Source organism: Salmo salar, chromosome ssa18, assembly GCF_905237065.1.
Source record: "Salmo salar chromosome ssa18, Ssal_v3.1, whole genome shotgun sequence".
NCBI classification, from domain to species: Eukaryota; Metazoa; Chordata; class Actinopteri; order Salmoniformes; family Salmonidae; genus Salmo; species Salmo salar.
Genome location: NC_059459.1, coordinates 50,180,824 through 50,200,923, shown reverse-complemented (window position 1 = coordinate 50,200,923; position 20,100 = coordinate 50,180,824). Strand labels below are relative to the sequence as shown.

The window sequence follows — 20,100 nt, the reverse complement described above, 5'->3', positions numbered from 1 at the left end:
GTTATAGTTACTATATGATTGGATTGCGGCGTTTGAAGCAGATCAAACGTAGCCAAAGCAAATAATCTGTGCGTTTGTTCTGCATCGGCTAGGCTACCTATTCTCGGCAGAATGTAACATTTTTGTTGCGCCGAATTGTTTTGTGTCGCAAACGTGGTTAACTGACAAACATTCTACTTCAGTCACGGAAATCTAAATATTTTTACAATAGAAAAAATAATAACGGCTATTGGCGTTTAAATGAAATAGCTTAAACGCAAAAAAATAGGCTACTGGCCTTCTCTTGCGTAGCCTACACCGTGCATTGAAATATCCGCATGGTATGTCTTCATTTATATGAGGAGCAGACAAACGATTGTTGCAACGTGCGCCTCTGTCCTGCAGTAAAATCTCCCTGCCGTTTAACATTAAAACAATAACACTTCAAAGCTGCGTGATTATTACCGACTGTGCACAAACTGGTTGAATCAATGTTTCCACGTCATTTCAACCCCCAAAAAATCAAATGTGATGACGTTGAATCAACGTGGAAATGTAAGGGAATTTTGTATTTTCCCCCGACTTTTAAACTAAATCCAAAGACATGGAGATTTTTTGTTGATTTAACCTTGAATTCACATTAGTTGACAACTCAACCACATGTAAATAAAAACTAGACATTGCACTGAGGTCTGTGCCCAGTGGGTAGACTACTCAGTTATCATTTGCGCAAAATGGACAAAACGCGTAAAATTGACAAACGTGTCAGTAATTATGAATGTCTTACCTTATATAGAGGTAAATAGAACGGCAACCGTAACACACCAGCTCGAAATTCGGTTCCGTCTCTGGTGTTCCCTTGCTCTCATTGAGCAAATGTGATGTTAATAATACCCTTTCTGACGATTGAGGAGGAGCTCCGACAAACTGGTTGCAAGCTGCGCTCACCTCAGCATCATCCCTCCCATCTCACTGAAATCATTCTAGTCTAAAAGACCTTGCTCATCTAAAAGAAAAGACTGGAACCTAAGGTGAATAGGAGGTTATAGTTTACAACAGTGGAAGCCGTCATATGCCATAACAGGATAGACTAGACCTTGATGGAGTTGCCGTGGTTACAGCAATGGCGCCATTTCAACTATACAGATTAGCTGATATAGATGGATATGCTTATGCATGTTTGAAATGACATTCAATGATGTTACATAATTGCCTACACATGATCCTTCATATATAGATAGAAGGTTTGAAGGGCACAGAAGGGGAGTTGCCCAAATGGAGCTAGTGGAAGTGGAAGAGCTAGGATCAGGTTAGCCTTTTAAACCGTAAGGAATAAGAGGGGGGACTTTATCCTAAATCAGCACTACTAATCTATCACTAGGTTGAAAAACATCAGGGCATTTTGGGACATAAGATCCATAAAGGAATGCAGTCATGATTTCAAGGTCAAACCTTGTGTGCTCTATGAAATCAGTGGGATTTGGTGTTATGGGATTTGTCTGTTGCTCAGCCTTCAGTTGAAGTTACATTCATCTCTACAAACCTGCTGCTCATGTTTACTTTGCATTCCTCTTACATCAAAATCCCCACCAGGGCTTAGCATTAGCAGACATGCCAAACAAGCCGTGTTGGATAAAGACAGCAGTCTCTGCACAGCATGACAACCCACTGGGGGGAAAAGGGTTGAATCAACGTTGTTTCCACTGTTCAACCCCAAAAAATAAATGTAGGAAAACTCATTGGATTTGCAAAGAGTCATCAACGTCAGGGAATTTCGTGTTTTTTTTTCACCTAACTTTTAACCTAAATCGAATGACATGGTGAAATGTTTTGTTGATTTCACATTGAAATCACAATAGTTGACAACTCAACCAAATGTAAATCAAAACTAGACTGACGTCTGTGAGCAGTGGGAAAGTATGTGTGACACTAATGCCCTCGTGGTAGGTAATAAATCACGATTCACTGACCTCATTGATTGCCCTCCCTTTCCCTGCCTGCAATCAACCCAAAATGGGAACAGAGACAGATAGAAACTTGTCTGCCTTTGTGTTATCACTATCCACTTAGGCCTATCATTGAAAGACAGATGTGTGCATGGACAATTCACACTGACCCGTGCACCCACAATGTTAGAAGCTCAGAACTATGAATTGAGATGGATGACATGATTTCTCCCCTCAAAGCCTCAAACTCTCCTATACTATTCCAACCAACATAATGTGCACTTCCAAAGTGGCTTGTTATAATAATTTTTTTAAATCATGCATAGCCTACCAAATAAACAAAACTCTTTTCACATTTCACAAAAAGGCCTGTATTGCTTTCATAAAGAGAACACAAATTAAATAACACTTCAATAGCATGATCTATTAACCTCTTCCAACAGATTGCATCGTCTGTGGATCTATTGGGGTGGTAAGCAAATTGAAGTGGGTCTAGGGTGGCAGGTAAGGTTGAGGTGATATGATACTTGACTAGTCTCTAAAAGCACTTCATAATGACAGAAGTGAGTGCTACGGGGAGATAGTCATTTAGTTCAGTTACCTTTGCTTTCTTGGGTACAGGAAGAATGCCTTTAGCCGTACACTTGTCCTACTCCTCCTCTGTTCCTCTGGTGATGTAGAGGTTAATCCAGGCATTGAAGCGCCTAGCTTCACTCCCATTCCCCAGGCACTCTCATTTGTTGACTTCTGTAGCCGTAAAAGCCTTGATTTCATGCATGTTAACGTTAGAATTGTCCTCCATAAGTTTGTTTTACTCACTGCTTAAGTACACTCTGCCAACCTGGATGTCCTAGTCATGTCTGAATCCTGGCTTAGGAAGGCCACCAAAAATCTTGACATTTCCATCCCTAACTATAACATTTTACGACAAGATAGAACTGCCAAAGTGGGCAGAGTTGCAATCTACTGCAGAAACAGCCTGCAGATTTCTGTCATACAATCCAGGTCTGTGCCCAAACAAATCGAGCTTCTACTTTTAAAAATCCACCTTTCCAGAAATAAGTCTCTCACTGTTGCCGCTTGTTATAGACCACCTTCTGCCCCCAGCTGTAACTTGACACAATATGTGAATTGATTGCCCCCCATCTATCTTCAGAGCTTCTTCTGTTACGTGACCTAAACTGGGACATGCTTAACACCCCGGCCATCCTACATTCTAAGCTAGATGCCCTCAATCTCACACAAATTATCAATGAACCTACAAGGTACAACCCCAATCTGTAAACACGGGCACCCTCATAGATATCATCCTGACCAACCTGCCCTCTAAATACACCTCAGCTGTCTTCAACCAGGATCTCAGCAATCACTGCCTCATTGCCTGTGTCCGTAATGGGTCTGCGGTCAAACGACCACCCCTCATCATTGTCAAACGCTCCCTAAAACACTTCCGCGAGCAGGCCTTTCTAATCGACCTGGCCCGGGTATCCTGGAAGGATATTGACCTCATTCCGTCAGTAGAGGATGCCTGGTTATTCTTTAAAAGTGCTTTCCTCACCATCTTAAATAAGCATGCCCCATTCAAAAAATGTAGAACCAGGAACAGATATAGCCCTTGGTTCACTCCAGACCTGACTGCCCTTGACCAGTACAAAAACATCCTGTGGCGTACTGCATTAGCATCGAATAGCCCCCGCAATATGCAACTTTTCAGGGAAGTTAGAAACCAATATATACAGGCAGTTAGGAAAGCAAAGGCTAGCTTTTTCAAAAATATATTTGCATCCTGTTGCACAAACTCCAAAAAGTTCTGGGGCACTGTAAAGTACATGGAGAACAAGAGTACCTCCTCCCAGCTGCCCACTGCACTGAGGCTAGGAAACACTGTCACCACCGATAAATCCACGATAATTGAGAATTTCAAAAACATTTTTCTACGGCTGGCCATGCTCATGCTTTCCACCTGACTATGCCTACCCTGGTCAACAGCCCTGCACCCCCCACAGCAACTTGCCCAAACCTCCCACATTTCTCCTTCACCCAAATCCAGACAGCTGATGTTCTGAAATAGTTGCAAAATCTGGACCCCCACAAATCAGCTGGGCTAGACAATCTGGACCCTCTGTTTCTAAAATTATCTGCAACAATTGTTGCAACCCCTATTACTAGCCTGTTCAACCTCTCTTTTGTATCATCTGAGATCCCCAAAGATTGGAAAGCTGCCGCGGTCATCCCCCTCTTTAAAACTGTTACAGACATATATCTATCCTACCCTGCCTTTCTAAGGTCTTCGAAAGCCAAGTTAACAAACAGATCACCAACCATTTCGAATCCCACCGTACCTTCTCGATATGCAATCTGGTTTCCGACCTGGTCATGGGTGCACCTCAGCCACACTCAAGGTCCTAAACGATATCATAACCACCATCGATAAAATACAATACTGTGCAGCCATGTTCATCGACCTGGCCAAGGTTTTCGACTCTGTCAATCACCACATTCTTATCGGCAGACTCAACAGCCTTGGTTTTTCTAACGACTGCCTCGCCTGGTTCACCAACTACTTCTCAGACAGAATTCAGTGTGTCAAATCGGAGGGCCTGTTGTCCGGACCTCTGGCAGTTTCTATGGGGGTGCCACAGGGTTCAATTCTCGGGCAGACTCTTTTCTCTGTATAAATCAATGATGCCGCTCTTTCTGCTGGTGATTTTCTGATTCTCTATGCAGACGACACCATTCTGTATACTTTTGGCCTTTCTTTGGACACTGTGTTAACTAACCTCCAGACGAGCTTCAATGCCATACAACTCTCCTTCCGTGGCCTCCAACTGCTCTTAAATGCAAGTATAACTGAATGCATGCTCTTCAACCGATCGCTGCCCGCACCTGCCCGCCCGTCCAGCATCACTACTCTGGACGGTTCTGACTTAGAATATGTGGACAACTACAAATACCTAGGTGTCTGGTTAGACTGTAAACTCTCCTTCCAGACTCACATTAAGCATCTCCAATCCAAAATTCAATCTAGAATTGGCTTCCTATTTCGCAACAAAGCATCCTTCACTCATGCTGCCAAACATAACCTCGTAAAACTGACTATCCTACCGATCCTTGACTTCGGCAATGTCATTTATAAATTAGCCTCCAACACTCTACTCAGCAAATTGTATGCATTCTATCACAGTGCCATCCGTTTTGTCACCAAAGCCCCATACACTACCCACCACTGCAACCTGTATGCTCCCGTTGGCTGGCCCTCGTTTCATATTCGTCACCAAACCCACTGGCTCCAAGTCATCTATAAGTCTTTGCTAGGTAAAGCCCCGCCTTATGTCAGCTCACTGGTCACCATAGCAGCACCAGCCCGTAGCACGCGCTCCAGCAGGTATATTTCACTGGTCACCCCCAAAGCCTATTCCTACTTTGGCCGCCTTTCCTTCCAGTTCTCTGCTGCCAATGACTGGAACGAATTGCAAAAATCACTGAAGCTGGAGACTCATATCTCCCTCACTAAATTTAAGCATCAGCTGTCAGAGCAGCTCACAGATCACTGCACCTGTAAATAGCCCATCTGTAAATAGCCCATCCAACTACCTCATTCCCATATTTTTATTGATTTATTTTTTCTGCTCCTTTGCACCCCAGTATCTCTACTTGCACAATTAATCTTCTGCATATCTATCACTCCAGTGTTTAATTGCTAAATTGTAATTACTTTGCCACTACAGCCTATTTTTTGCCTTACCTCCCTAATCTTACCTCATTTGCACACACTGTATATATATTTTTTCCTATTGTGTTATTGACTGTACGTTTGTTTATTCCATGTGTAACTCTGTGTTGTTGTTTGTCGCACTGCTTTGCTGTATCTTGGCCAGGTTGCAGTTGTAAATGAAAACTTGTTTTCAACTGGCCTACCTGGTTAAATAAATAAATAAAAAGGTGGGCATCTTGAAGCATGTGGGGACAGCAGACTGGGATAGGGAGAGATTGAATATGTCCATAAACACTCCAGCCAGCTGTTCTGCACTTGCTCTGAGGACGCGGCTAGGGATACCGTCTGGTCCGGCAGCCTTGCGAGGGTTAACACGCTTAATGTTATGGGTATGCTTGTAATTGTTAAGGACTGGGGAGTTTTTCAGGATAAAAATAAACGGAACGGCTATAAGAACAGGCAAAATCCTAGAGAAAAACCCGGTTCATTTTGCTTTCCACCAGACACTTGGAGATGAATTCACCTTTCAGAAGGACAATAACCTAAAACACAAGGCCATATCTACACTGGAGTTGCTTACAAAGAAGACAGTAAATGTTTGAGTGGCTGAGTTACAGTTATGTCTAGCTGTGATCAATGGTCAATTTGCCAGAGATTGAAGAATTTTGAAATGGTCAAATGTTAAACTATCCAGGCGTGGAAAGCTCTTAAAGACTTTTCCATAAAGACAAATGTTAGAATTTTTCTTACACTTTGACATTACAGAGTATTTTGTGAAGATCCTTGACAAAAAAATTACAATTAAATCATTTTAATCCCAAATTGTAACACACTAAAATGTGTAAAAAGTCAAGGGGTGTGAATACTGCAGTCCCTTCAGAAAGTAAGAAAATACAGAGAATGTACAGTATACATGCAAACAAGTACCTAATATAATTGCATGATTAAAGTAAATAAGTGGTCAAAGAAATATAAAAACAAAATACTTTTACATATACCATGTGAACATTTCTTAAGAATAAATAACACACAGGGGTGGAGTTGGGGGAATGGCATGGGGGTTTTGGGGTGGAGGCCCACTTCTTTTTGTTTGATAAAGATGAGCAAAAAATATTGTATAAAATAAATAATACAAATATTGAGCTATTTTGTATGCTCCAAAAATATATATATTATTTTATACTAATACAATTGCTCAGATAAAGATATTTTGTTAAACAAGTCATATTTTTTCTTCTCAAAACGATAGGGGAAATTATTGGCACTGCTGTTTTCAATACCTCATCTTGCGAGGATATCAACACTGAGTATTTTTCGAAGATGTTGTATGAGATTGGAGAACACACTGGGTGTCAAGATGCACTAGAAGTGAGGGAGTGGTGAAGTCAGGCGCAGGAGACCGAAGTTGCGTAGTAGACAGTATTTATTTTCCCGAGTCCAAAAATGCCATAACTAGGCAGGGAACAAGGAAACCCAACTAGGCAAAAAATCCACCTCAACAGTGTCAGGACACAGCCCAGGATAAACGTCCTTCCAACAAAGTACAAGCGAGGAAAAACAATCCCCAAACCCCACGACAAGAAACACAAACAATCCCACACAAACCTAAACCTAGAAAGCTAGACTAAATACCCCACTAACGAACTCAACTCAAAACAGGTGATAACACAAGACAGACAAAACCAAACGAAAATGAAAAGGGGATCGGTGGCAGCTAGTAGGCCGCCGAGCGCCGAGCGCCGCCCGAACAGGGAGAGGAGCCACCTTCAGTAGACGTTGTGACACTGGGATTGATTTTAGCCCATTCCTTCATACATAATCTTTCCAGATCCTTGATATGCTTGGTCTGTGCTTATGGACTGCCCTATTAAATTCAAACGACATATTCAATTGTGTTCAAGTCCGGAGACTGAGATCGCCAATGCAAAATGTTCATTTTGTGTTAAATTAACCATTTGTTTGTGGATTTTGATGTGTGCTTAGGGTTATTGTCTTGCTGGAAGATCCACTTGCGTCCAAGTTTCAGACACCGGGCAGAGGCAACCAGGTTTTTGGCTACAGTGTCCTGGCACTAGGTAAAGGTCATGATGCCGTTGACCTAAACAAGGGCCCCATGACCAGTGGAAGCAAGATCCACCACCATATGTTACAGTAAGTATGGGGGTTCTTTTCTGCTCATGCATCCTTATAAAAAAATATATATACGTATTTTACCTGTTAATCAAAATATCTTTCTGTGGGCAATTGTATGAGTATAACATAATATGATTTCCCTTTTTTTGCATACAATATAGCTCAGTATTTCAAGGGTGCCAATAATTTGGACCTGACTGTACAGTATGTGGAAAATAATGATTGGAAAATATCCTATAAACTGAATATATGAAATTCTATGAATTAGAATATTGTACCTGAAAAGTAAAAAAATAAGAAATAACACATGATTGTAATGCTCCTGATAAATCAAATCAAATCTATTTATATAGCCCTTCGTACATCAGCTGATATCTCAAAGTGCTGTACAGAAACCCAGCCTAAAACCTCAAACAGCAAGCAATGCATGTGAAAGAAGCACGGTGGCTAGGAAAAACTCCCTAGGAAAAACTCCCTAGAAAGGCCAAAAACCTAGGAAGAAACCTAGAGAGGAACCAGGCTATGAGGGGTGGCCAGTCCTCTTCTGGCTGTGCCGGGTGGATATTATAACAGAACATGGTCATGATGTTAAAATGTTCATAAATGACCAGCATGGTCAAATAATAATAATCATAGTAGTTGTCGAGGGTGCAACAAGAACAGTTGAAACTGGAGCAGCAGCATGGCCAGGTGGACTGGGGACAGCAAGGAGTCATCATGCCAGGTAGTCCTGAGGCATGGTCCTAGGGCTCAGGTCCTCCGAGAGAAAGAAAGAAAGAAAGAGAATTAGAGAGAACATATTTAAATTCACACAGGACACTGGATAAGACAAGAGAAATACTCCAGATGTAACAGACTGACCCTAGCCCCCCGACACATAAACTACTGCAGCATAAATACTGGAGGCTGAGACAGGAGGGATCAGAAGACACTGTGGCCCCATCCGATGATACCCCCGGACAGGGCCAAACAGGCAGGATATAACCCCACCCACTTTGCCAAAGCACAGCCCCCACACCACTAGAGGGATGTCTCCAACCACCAACTTACCGTCCTAAGACAAGGCCGAGTATAGCCCACAAAGATCTCCGCCACGGCACAACCCAGGGGGGGGCGCCAACCCAGACAGGAAGACCACATCAGTGACTCAACCCACTCAAGTGACGCACCCCTCCCATGGACGGCATGGAAGAACACCAGTAAGCCAGTGACTCAGCCCCTGTAATAGGGTTAGAGGCAGAGAATCCCAGTGGAGAGAGGGGAACCGGCAATGCAGAGACAGCAAGGGCGGTTCGTTGCTCCAGCCTTTCCGTTCACCTTCACACTCCTGGGCCAGACTATACTTAATCATTGGACCTACTGAAGAGATAAGTCTTCAGTAAAGACTTAAAGGTTGAGACTGAGTCTGCGTCTCTCACATGGGTAGGCAGACCATTCCATAAAAATTGAGCTCTATAGGAGAAAGCCCTACCTCCAGCATTTGCTTAGAAATTCTAGGGACAATTAGGAGGCCTGCGTCTTGTGACCGTAGCGTATGTGTAGGTATGTACGGCAGGACCAAATCGGAAAGATGGGTAGGAGCAAGCCCATGTAATGCTTTGTAGGTTAGCAGTAAAACCTCGAAATCAGCCCTTGCCTTAACAGGAAGCCAGTGTAGGGAGGCTAGCACTGGAGTAATATGATAAAAAAATTTGGTTCTAGTCAGGATTCTAGCAGCCGTATTTAGCACTAACTGAAGTTTGTTTAGTGCTTTATCCGGGTAGCCGGAAAGTAGAGCATTGCAGTAGTCCAGCCTAGAAGTAACAAAAGCATGGATTAATTTTTCTGCATCATTTTTGGACAGAAAGTTTCTGATTTTGCAATGTTACATAGATGGAAAAAAGCTGTCCTTGAAACAGTCTTGATATGTTCTTCAAAAGAGAGATCAGGGTCCAGAGTAACGCCGAGGTCCTTCACAGTTTTATTTGAGACGACTGTACAACCATCCAGATTAATTGTCAAATTCAACAGAAGATCTCTTTGTTTCTTGGGACCTAGAACAAGCATCTCTGTTTTGTCCGAGTTTAAAAGTAGAAAGTTTGCAGCCATCCACTTCTTTATGTCTGAAACACAGGCTTCTAGCGAGGGCAGTTTTGGGGCTTCACCATGTTTCATTGAAATGTACAGCTGTGTGTCGTCCGCATAGCAGTGAAATTTAACATTATGTTTTCGAATGACATCCCCAAGAGGTAAAATATATAGTGAAAACAATAGTGGTCCTAAAACGGAACCTTGAGGAACACCGAAATTTACAATTGATTTGTCAGAGGACAAACCATTCACAGAGACAAACTGATATCTTTCCGACAGATAAGATCTAAACTAGGCCAGAACTTGTCCATGTAGACCAATTTGGGTTTCCAATCTCTCCAAAAGAATGTGGTGGTCGATGGTATCAAAAGCAGCACTAAGATCTAGGAGCACAAGGACAGATGCAGAGCCTCGGTCTGACGTCATTAAAAGGTCATTTACCACCTTCACAAGTGCAGTCTCAGTGCTATGATGGGGTCTAAAACCAGACTGAAGCGTTTCGTATACATTGTTTGTCTTCAGGAAGGCAGTGAGTTGCTGCGCAACAGCTTTTTCAAATTTTTTTGAGAGGAATGGAAGATTCGATATAGGCCGATAGTTTTTTAAATAATTTCTGGGTCAAGATTCGGCTTTTTCAAAAGAGGCTTTATTACTGCCACTTTTAGTGAGCTTGGTACACATCCGGTGGATAGAGAGCCGTTTATTATGTTCAACATAGGAGGGCCGAGCACAGGAAGCAGCTCTTTCAGTAGTTTAGTTGGAATAGGGTCCAGTATGCAGCTGGATGGTTTAGAGGCCATGATTATTTTCATCATTGTGTCAAGAGATATAGTACTAAAACACTTTAGTATCTCCCTTGATCCTAGGTCCTGGCAGAGTTGTGCAGACTCAGGACAATGGAGCTTTGGAGGAATACGCAGATTTAAAGAGGAGTCCGTCATTTGCTTTCTAATGATCATGATCTTTTCCTCAAAGAAGTTCATAAATGTATTACTGCTGAAGTGAAAGCCATCCTCCATTTGCGAATTCTGCTTTTTAGTTAGCTTTGCGACAGTATCAAAAAGAAATGTTGGATTGTTCTTATTTTCCTCAATTAAGTTGGAAAAATAACTGATACTTCATACCTTCTCAACTGAAGCCAGTGTGTATACTCTTGCAGAACCGTCAGCCTTTTTCCTAACTGACACACAATTTGCGGCATCCAATACAGCAGGGTTTCCCAACTGGAGTCCCACAGGCCGAATTTGGCCCGCTGGTGGTTTTATTTATCCCCATAAATTTTCTGAGCAATTAATAGAGAGACATGTACTTTTTATTTTTATTGTTGGACATAAAAGACTGTAAAAACACCAGGAAATCAGCAAAAAGTTATTTTAATTTCAGAAATCTGTTCCCAAGTATTCCCACGCAAAATAGAGAGACATGTGATCTTATACAAATAATAATAATTCATAATAACTGATTGGATTTATATAGCACTTTTCTACCAACTAAGCTACATAGTAGAGGGAAGCTCACCTCCTCCACCATCAATATGTATCACCCACTTCAGTGATGCACAACGACCATTTTTGTGCCAGAACTCTCACCACACATCAGCTATTAGTTGGAGTGGTGAAGAGTGATATATGCCCATTAGGAATGAGGTGGAGGATTAGGTGGCCATGATGGAATGTGGCCAGGTTGGGAATTTAGCCATGACACCGGGGTGAACACCCCTACTCTTACAGCGCCATGGGATTTTGAATGACCACAGAGAGTCAGGACACCCATTTTAACATCCCATCCAAAAGAATGTCCCAAAATGTAAATCAAGGTTTGAAATTATTATGTTTTAGTCAAATATTATATTTTTCAAGGCTTTATAAAATGTATTTAAAATGTATTTTTATTCCCTTTCTCTCCCCAATTTCGTGGTATCCAATTGGTAGTTACAGTCTTGTCCCATCGCTGCAACTCCCGTACGGACTCGGGAGAAGCGAAGGTCGAGAGCCGCGCTTCCTTCAAAACACAACCCAGCCGAGCCACACTGCTTCTTAACACAATGACCGCTTAACCCGGAAGCCAGCTGCACCAATGTGTCAGAGGAAACACCGTACACCTGGCGACCGTGCCAGCGTGCATTGCACCCGGCCCACCACAGGATTTGCTAGAGCACAATGGGACAAGACCATCCCTGCTGGCCAAAACCTCCCCTAACCCGGACAACACTTGGCCAATTGTGCGCCGCCCCATGGTTCTCCCGGTCGCGGCCGGCTGCGACAGAGCCTGGACTTAAACTAGGATCTCTAGTGGCATAGCTAGCACTGTGATGCAGTGCCTTGTTAAGGCCCCTGTTAAGGCTTCTTGCGATGAATTTGCAGTCTAAAAATGTATATTTTTATTATGTTCAGGACCCCCGACCTTCCGCTCAAGAAGAAATTGGCCCTTGGCTGAATATAGTTGATGATCCCTGCACTACAGGAAGGACATTGACTTAAAGGTGCAGTTTTCTGAAAAATGTATAACTTCTCATAGATTGTAACCCTACTTTACTTAAAAGGGGCAATCTGAAATTCTAACAACAACAAAGTGTCACCCTGCTACTGTTTGGTAAAGAGCTGAGGGATGAACTGGATTAATGAAGCCACTCAAATGTGTAAAGGAAATCACGCTGCTGGCTTAACGAACACCACTGCCCCTTGATTCGGCTCATACCGAGGCTCGAACTCAGTACCTCTGCCTCGCAAATACACGTGCCCGTCTTCCTGAAGAGTCTTACAAGTTACACCACCAAAAGCTAGCTATTCAGCAGCTTGAGTGGGGACACTTCAGGCTGGGGAATGAGTTTCACAGATCCCAATCTGTTACATTCATCCCCCAACAACCCTGGTGTTGAGCTAAGCGTAACTGCTGAACCGGGTCACAGCACCATTATAAAGGACAGCACGCTGCTTGCTTAGCAAGTACCGCTTCCCCCTGATTCAGATCATACCAAGGCTTGAACTCAGGACCTCAGCCTCGCAAACACACGTGACAGTCTTCCAAAAGTTTTTTACCAGATGCACCAGGTTAAAACTAGCTATTCGGCAGCGCAAGTGGGGAAATTTTAACTCATTATCTAAATGGGGTTAATAGAAAGCAGAGGTGTGGACTCGAGTCACATGATTTGGACTCGAGTCAGACTCGAGTCACAAATATGATGACTTGCAACTTGACTTTGAATTTAACACCAATGACTCGTGACTTAACTTGGACTTGAGCCTTTTGACTCGAACTGACTTGATACCCTCCCCAAGCCCAAATATGAAAAATTATGCTATTAAAAAAAAGTGTGCAGCATATCAACTCTTCATTTAACGGATTACAGTTTGAATCGGACAGCAGCCAATCAAATTGTGCCAGCAGAGAAAAAGTTGAGCATGGCAGTGCAGAGGAATGTTGGTGGGTGAATTCAGATGGAGCCCTTGGAAAGATGATACCCCAAATTATTATTTTCGGATATAAAGACAATGCTGTAGTCACCAAAAAATGGATTGCAACTTGCAAAACATGCGAGAAGAAAATTACAGATGGAAGCGCAACAACTTCCAACTTGTTTGACATTTGAAGCTGCACAAAGAATGGTAAGTCGTCGCTAATATAGCCGACAGCTAAATATAACTTTGCTAGTGTAGCATGTAGGCTAACGTAACGTTAAATCAATGAGCCTCCACACAGTCAGTCAGTGCGGGAACGTGATCAGTGCACACAAGATTGAGTTACAACTGGTTAGGCAGTTGGTAGCCTAAATCCTGCCTGATGTTACTGTTGTTCCTAAAACCATTGACATATGTTAGCCTACTGTAACCACAGACAGAGAGGGTGTGTGTGTGTTAAGGTTGGGTTGCTCAATAAAAAAAATGTATATGCTTACCTCTTACAGGTTTGAACAATTCCAGATGAACAAAAGTGTCAGAAGTGAACCAAAAAAGTATCCAATCTCACAGTTCATGGAGACCCATGTAGGGCAGTACAGCATGAATCATCCACAGCAGAAAGCTATCAACAATGCAATACTGTCCAACCTGGTTATCGATTGCAACTTGCCTCTGTCTATTGTGGAAAAATTTTTTTGTCACTTTCTGTCAGTGGTTGACAGTAAGTACAGCCCTGTGTGTCGCAGAACATTGACATCAAAAGTAGAGAACCTCGCGACAGAGAGATGTTCAAAACTGAAAACTCAGTTGAGCAAGACAGATCATGTTTCAGTCAGAGTGGACATTTGGTCCAACCGAAAGATGAGGGGGTTCCTTGGTGTCACTGTGCACTGTATGGAGAAAGATGGAGAGAGGATACAGCTCAAGTCCAAACTCTTGGCCTGTGACCGCTTCAAAGGCCCACACATGGCTGAAAGAATCTGTGAGCCATTTGAGGCCATATGTGATGAGTACAGCATTAAAGATAAATTGGACTATATCATTAGTGACAATGCTGCCAACATGAGAAAAGCATTAACGGTGTGCTTCCCCATTGAACAAGAAGATGAAGTACATAATGAAGATCACGTTGATGACCCAGAGCTCTGGAATTACCTAACCCTGGAAGACCAGCAAACAGTGGATGCTGCTATTGTAAAAAAAACTGCGCTTGCAGTGTTTTGCCCACACTCTCCAGCTGGTGGTGGGAGATGGCTTGAAAGAAACAAAAGTGATGACTCCTTCTCTTTCAAAGTTATCAAAAATCAGCTCACTGCTGCATTCAAGCACAACATTCAAAGAGGCTGAATTTGGGGAAAGAGGCATGGCTGCTGCTGTCAACACAAGATGGAACTCAACACTGAGTAAAGTGAAGGCAGTTATCCAATGTGACCATCTAAAGCTCTGTCATGTTCAAGAAAAGGCTGGACACAAGGAGTTGTTGTTCACAGTACAGGAGTGGAATAAGTTAAAGGAGTAGGTGGACATCCTGAAGCCATTTGGAGCAACAGATATGACACAGGGGGAGAAGATAGTCACAATCAGTTCTGTTGTTCCCTCTGTCTTGTCCCTAAATCACCACCTGGAGCAGCGAAAGAGTCAATTTCCTGAGCGGCCTGGTCAAAAGTCTCCAGGCATGCCTGAACAAAAGATTTCTTGGAATCTTCATCAATGTGAAAATGGCCAGGACACAAGATGGAATCAATGCCCCCTTTTCAGATCCAGTCTACATCAAAGCAGCTGCCTTGGATCAGGCTTTTTCTCTGATGTGGGTGGCGCACCATGTGCTAGTCAAGGAGGAGGTGGCACAGAGTGAAAGGTAAATATTATTGAGTTTAACGTAACCTTTTCTCATAATTTAATCCAATTGACTGCAACAATAATATTTTTCCGGTTTAATCCACTGCCTCACCAATACTCTAACACCGGCCTTTATGTTTCTGCTATGCTTTTACATGTTTTGCCAGAACTGATTCTGCAAGATGCTGCAGGGACTGAGCAAGCTGTGCCTCTTGTTGATGAGGAAGAGCGAGAGGACCATAGTCTTGGACAAGAAGAAGGGCTGTTTGCAGCATACTGTAAGAGGCAGAAGAAAGCTGTTGGGACCACTCCAGCACTAGAGCTAAGTCACTACCTTGACATATGCAAAGGACAGAATGCCCTCTTGTTCTGGGCAATGAACGTGAAGGCTCTTCCTTCACTGTCCCGAGTGGCCATCAGGGTCTTGGCAGTTACGCTCCACCGTAGCAATGGAGGCATGTAAATGTAAATGTGAGGCAGTGTCTTCAGCCATGGTGGCATCATACTGCGGCCTCATCGTGCACAAATGACTGACAGACTTTTATCGAATTTGGTCTTTTGCAAATGCAATGCATCATAGGGCCCTGAGATAAGAGAAAAAATGAAACTGTTTATGCATTACACACACGCACACACACGTAGTCTCCATGTTCAGGTTTTATCTGTATTTTTTTCTCAGACATTCAGGCTAGTGTTCAAATTGTAGGCCTACTTGAAGTTCAGTAGCAGTTGTTTTGATGCACCTTTTAATAAATGATTGTAACTTTATGATTGGGATTGTTTTAGGTGTCTAGAGTATATCTGGAGAGAGAGAGAGAGAGAGAGAGAGAGCACTACAATATTTTGTTTTTGTTGTCATACTGATCTGTCTTTCTCATGGCTACCCATGTATTGCCATGGAAATATAAAGTTTATTTGGAAAGTAATAAATATATATATTTAAAAGCATTCATGATTTGCGTAAATGTAATATACTAACTCTTACTCTTGTTAAAAATTTGAAATGGTATTACATTTGGTGAAGAGCACATTGACTTATTTAGGACTCGAAACTCAAAGTTTACATTTACATTTAAGTCATTTAGCAGACTCTCTTATCCAGAGCGATTTACAAAATTGGTGCATTCACCTTATGATATCCAGTGGAACAACCACTTTACAATAGTGCATCTAAATCTTTTAGGGGGGGGGGGGGGGGGGGTTGGGTTTAGAAGGATTACTTTATCCTATTCCAGGTATTCCTTAAAGAGGTGGGGTTTCAGGTGTCTCCGGAAGGTGGTGATTGACTCTGCTGTCCTGGCGTCGTGAGGGAGCTTGTTCCACCATAGGGGTGCCAGAGCAGCGAACAGTTTTGACTGGGCTGAGCGGGAACTGTGCTTCCTCAGAGGTAGGGGGGCCAGCAGGCCAGAGGTGGATGAGCGCAGTGCCCTCGTTTGGGTGTAGGGACTGATCAGAGCCTGAAGGTACGGAGGTGCCGTTCCCCTCACGGCTCCGTAGGCAAGCACCATGGTCTTGTAGCGGATGCGAGCTTCAACTGGAAGCCAGTGGAGAGAGCGGAGGAGCGGGGTGACGTGAGAGAACTTGAACACCAGACGGGCTGCGGCGTTCTGGATGAGTTGTAGGGGTTTAATGGCACAGGCAGGGAGCCCAGCCAACAGCGAGTTGCAGTAATCCAAACGGGAGATGACAAGTGCCTGGATTAGGACCTGCGCCGCTTCCTGTGTGAGGCAGGGTCGTACTCTGCGAATGTTGTAGAGCATGAACCTACAGGATCGGGTCACCGCCTTGATGTTAGTGGAGAACGACAGGGTGTTGTCCAGGGTCACGCCAAGGTTCTTACCACTCTGGGAGGAGGACACAATGGAGTTGTCAACCGTGATGGCGAGATCATGGAACGGGCAGTCCTTCCCCGGGAGGAAAAGCAGCTTCGTCTTGCCGAGGTTCAGCTTGAGGTGGTGATCCGTCATCCACACTGATATGTCTGCCAGACATGCAGAGATGCGATTCGCCACCTGGTTATCAGAAGGGGGAAAGGAGAAGATTAATTGTGTGTCGTCTGCATAGCAATGATAGGAGAGACCATGTGAGGATATGACAGAGCCAAGTGACTTGGTGTATAGCGAGAATAGGAGAGGGCCTAGAACAGAGCCCTGGGGGACACCAGTGGTGAGAGCACGTGGTGCGGAGACAGATTCTCGCCACGCCACCTGGTAGGAGCTACCTGTCAGGTAGGACGCAATCCAAGCGTGGGCCACGCCGGAGATGCCCAACTCGGAGAGGGTGGAGAGGAGGATCTGGTGGTTCACAGTATCAAAGGCAGCAGATAGGTCTAGAAGGATGAGAGCAGAGGAGAGCGAGTTAGCTTTAGCAGTGCGGAGGGCCTCCGTGACACAGAGAAGAGCAGTCTCAGTTGAATGACCTGTATTTAAACCTGACTGATTTGGATCAAGAAGGTCATTCTGAGAGAGATAGCAAGAGAGCTGGCCAAGGACGGCACGTTCAAGAGTTTTGGAGAGAAAAGAAAGAAGGGATACTGGTCTGTAGTTGTTGACATCAGAGGGATCGAGTGTAGGTTTTTTCAGAAGGGGTGCAACTCTCGCTCTCTTGAAGACGGAAGGGACGTAGCAAGCGGTCAAGGATGAGTTGATGAGCGAGGTGAGGTAAGGGAGAAGGTCTCCGGAAATGGTCTGGAGAAGAGAGGAGGGGATAGGGTCAAGCGGGCAGGTTGTTGGGCGGCCGGCCGTCACAAGACGCGAGATTTCATCTGGAGAGAGGGGGGAGAAAGAGGTCAAAGCACAGGGTAGGGCAGTGTGAGCAGGACCAGTGGTGTCGTTTGACTTAACAAACGAGGATTGGATGTCGTCGACCTTCTTTTCAAAATGGTTGACGAAGTCATCCGCAGAGAGGGAGGAGGGGGGGGGGGAGGATTCAGGAGGGAGGAGAAGGTGGCAAAGAGCTTCCTAGGGTTAGAGGCAGATGCTTGGAATTTAGAGTGGTAGAAAGTGGCTTTAGCAGCAGAAACAGAATAGTAAAATGTAGAGAGGAGGGAGTGAAAGGATGCCAGGTCCGCAGGGAGGCGAGTTTTCCTCCATTTCCGCTCGGCTGCCCGGAGCCCTGTTCTGTGAGCTCGCAATGAGTCGTCGAGCCACGGAGCAGGAGGGGAGGACCGAGCCGGCCTGGAGGATAGGGGGCATAGAGAGTCAAAGGATGCAGAAAGGAGGAGAGGAGGGTTGAGGAGGCAGAATCAGGAGATAGGTTGGAGAAGGTTTGAGCAGAGGGAAGAGATGATAGGATGGAAGAGGAGAGAGTAGCGGGAGAGAGAGAGCGAAGGTTGCGACGGCGCAATACCATCCGAGTAGGGGCAGAGTGAGAAGTGTTGGAGGAGAGCGAGAGGGAAAAGGATACAAGGTAGTGGTCAGCGACTTGGAGGGGAGTTGCAATGAGATTAGTGGAAGAACAGCATCTAGTAAAGATGAGGTCAAGCATATTGCCTGCCTTGTGAGTAGGGGGGAAGGTGAGAGGGTGAGGTCAATCGAGGAGAGGAGTGGAAAGGAGGCAGAGAGGAATGAGTCAAAGGTAGACGTGGGGAGGTTAAAGTCACCCAGAACGGTGAGAGGTGAGCCATCCTCAGGAAAGGAACTTATCAAGGCGTCAAGCTCATTGATGAACTCTCCAAGGGAACCTGGAGGGCGATAAATGATAAGGATGTTAAGCTTGAAAGGGCTGGTAACTGTGACAGCATGGAATTCAAAGGAGGCGATAGACAGATGGGTCAGGGGAGAAAGAGAGAATGTCCACTTGGGAGAGATGAGGATTCCAGTGCCACCACCCCACTGGCCAGATGCTCTCGGGGTATGCGAGAACACGTGGGCAGACGAGGAGAGAGCAGTAGGAGTAGCAGTGTTATCTGTGGTAATCCATGTTTCCGTCAGCGCCAAGAAGTCGAGGGACTGGAGGGTAGCATAGGCTGAGATGAACTCTGCCTTGTTGGCCGCAGACCGGCAGTTCCAGAGGCTGCCGGAGACCTGGAACTCCACGTGGGTTGTGCGCGCTGGGACCACCAGGTTAGAGTGGCAGCGGCCACGCGGTGTGAAGCGTTTGTATGGCCTGTGCAGAGGGGAGAGAACAGGGATAGACAGACACATAGTTGACAGGCTACAGAAGAGGCTACGCTAATGCAAAGGAGATTGGAATGACAAGTGGACTACACGTCTCGAATGTTCAGAAAGTTAAGCTTACGTTGCAAAAATGTTATTGACTAAAATGATACAGTACTGCTGGCTGGTGAAGTAGGCTAGCTAGCAGTGGCTGCATTGTTGACTTTGTTTGAAAGTGTAGCTGGCTAGGTAACCTCGATAGTTTCAGTACTACACCTTATCATGATACAAAGGCAACTATGTAGCTAGCTAACATAACACTAATCAAGAAGTTCCTATGTAATGTATTTAGTTTCTACAATGCTGCTCATCGGTAATAGTTGGCTAGTTTTGGAAAAATGGCGTCGCGGGGGACGAAAATAGCTGGCTAGCTAACCTCGATAATTACTCTAAACTACACAATTATCAAACTATGACAAAGACAACTATGTAGCTAGCTAACACTACAATAGTCAAATCGTTCCGTTGTAATGTATTAGTTTCTACAGTGCTGCTAGTCGGTAAAGGTTGGCTAGCTAGCAGTGGGTTTGATGATGACTAGGTGTGTTGACTAGGTGTGTTGACTAAGTCTTGAGTCTGGAGAACGGCATCGCGGCGCGGCTGGCTAGCTAACCTCGATAATTACTCTAAACTACACAATTATCTTAGATACAAAGACAGCAAAGACAACTATGTAGCTAGCTAACACTACACTAATCAAATCGTTCCATTGTAATGTATTAGTTTCTACAGTGCTGCTAGTCGGTAGAAGTTGGCTAGCTAGCAGTGTTGACTGAGTTAGGAGAACGCGTCGCGGAGGACGAAAATAGCTGGCTAGCTAACCTCGATAATTACTCTAAACTACACAATTATCTTTGATACAA

General features: G+C 44.3%; 1 protein-coding gene across 4 annotated transcripts in view; it reads right to left on the bottom strand.

Moving 5' to 3' along the window:
* LOC106577456 (sodium/potassium/calcium exchanger 2) overlaps positions 1 to 1,044 on the bottom strand; it is a 183,332-nt gene extending 182,288 nt beyond the window's left edge. For all 4 annotated transcript variants that reach the window (XM_014155447.2, XM_014155450.2, XM_014155448.2 and 1 more), the window contains exon 1: positions 767 to 1,044. The gene's annotated coding sequence lies outside the window, so the exon portion shown is untranslated. The remainder of the gene's footprint in view (positions 1 to 766) is intronic.
* Between the last annotated feature and the right edge of the window lie 19,056 nt (positions 1,045 to 20,100).